The sequence below is a fragment of the Anopheles cruzii genome, chromosome X (genome assembly GCF_943734635.1).
Source record: "Anopheles cruzii chromosome X, idAnoCruzAS_RS32_06, whole genome shotgun sequence".
NCBI classification, from domain to species: domain Eukaryota; kingdom Metazoa; phylum Arthropoda; class Insecta; order Diptera; family Culicidae; genus Anopheles; species Anopheles cruzii.
Genome location: NC_069143.1, coordinates 10,318,556 through 10,320,002, shown reverse-complemented (window position 1 = coordinate 10,320,002; position 1,447 = coordinate 10,318,556).

Genomic DNA, 1,447 nt, shown 5'->3' with positions numbered 1-1,447 from the left:
AGCACCGGAGCAGTCCGGAGACCAAACTAAAGGCGCAGAAAAGGCCGAGTGTAATCTCAATTTTTCGGATGATTGGCCAGAGGCTGTCGATGATCGCATCTCCAATGTAAATGATGATGATGATGATGATTATGATGATGATGATGAGGATGATTCGCACTCGAGGGTGTGTGCGGCCGAGCACGTTGCGGTCGTCGTCCAACCTTGCCCGTTTGCCCAGCGTCGCCATTAATCGGTCCAACGATTCCAAGGTTGGTGCCATTCGCACCGGCTAGAATGGGCAAGACGTCAAACACACACATTTTTTTGCAGATCCAGAAAGGGTAGCGACACAGAAGCTATACCGAAGCTATGCGGAACACGATCCGAATTCGAAGAGCGACAGAGTTTAGCGTCAGAGTTTGGTGGATGTCAACGGGAATTGCAATAAGGCCGCAATGTCCGCAGTGTCCAAGCCCCGAAAGGGACTGGATGTTCGCTTTCGCTCGCCCGGCCACTTAGCAAGTGGCCCCCCTGGTAGAGGGTCAAAGGTTCTATTTTGAGACCCCCAATTCTTTGATTTCCCCCTAGTAATTCCTACCATCCAGCACAAACTCGGTGTAACGGCCTTTTCTTGACCCTATTCCAAACTAGAACCACAGAGAAAAGGGTGTTTGTGTGTGTGTGTGTTTGTGAAAGAAAGGGAGAGATAAAAAAGCCACTCAACAAGCATCCGGAGCTCTGGGCAATCTTCTCTTGGAGAATCTAGTCCTGGACGGCTACAGCTCGACAACTACTTCAAGAGGCGTTCAATAAGCCCCCGCATGCACGAGACGTTGTCTCACGAGCCATTTCGTGGGCCGAGAGATTGTCTACCGTTGCAGGCATCCGGCGGGGACCCGGCGGGATGGTGCTCTCGGGCGAGGTGTCCGAAAATCTCAGTCCAAAAAACTTCCACCGCCGCCGGCGGGGAAACAACAAAACAGTGGAGCCAACGCACCTAACGCAATGCTAACGGGGTAAGCGACCAACGGCTGAACCCCCCCCCCCCCCCCGCTCCCTCTCTCTTTCTGTTTCCCTTCCCTTCGTTCTCTCAGTTTTTGGCTTTTTGCTTATCTGCCCATCTCGGACCCGGACTCCCGGGCTCTTGCGTTCCCTTTTGGCGCAAAAAGCGTAACACATTGATTACCTGTGACGGACACGGGCGCGTAGCGCGTGCGACCGGCCCCCCGATTGTCCGTTCGAACGCGCAACGGTTCCTCAAAAGACACACGTAAAGAAGGCAGCCGAAAGCCTAACACAGCCGTCGCTGGGCCACGACAAGGGTTTTTGATCTTTCCCAAAAAAAGGTTCAGCTCGAGAGCAGCAGCTCCAAAGCGACTGGGCGATGAGTGTGTGCCACTCGCGAATCAAATTGGGGGAAAATGGCAGGGCAGCGCACCACATCTCCAGATGTACTATGTATTGG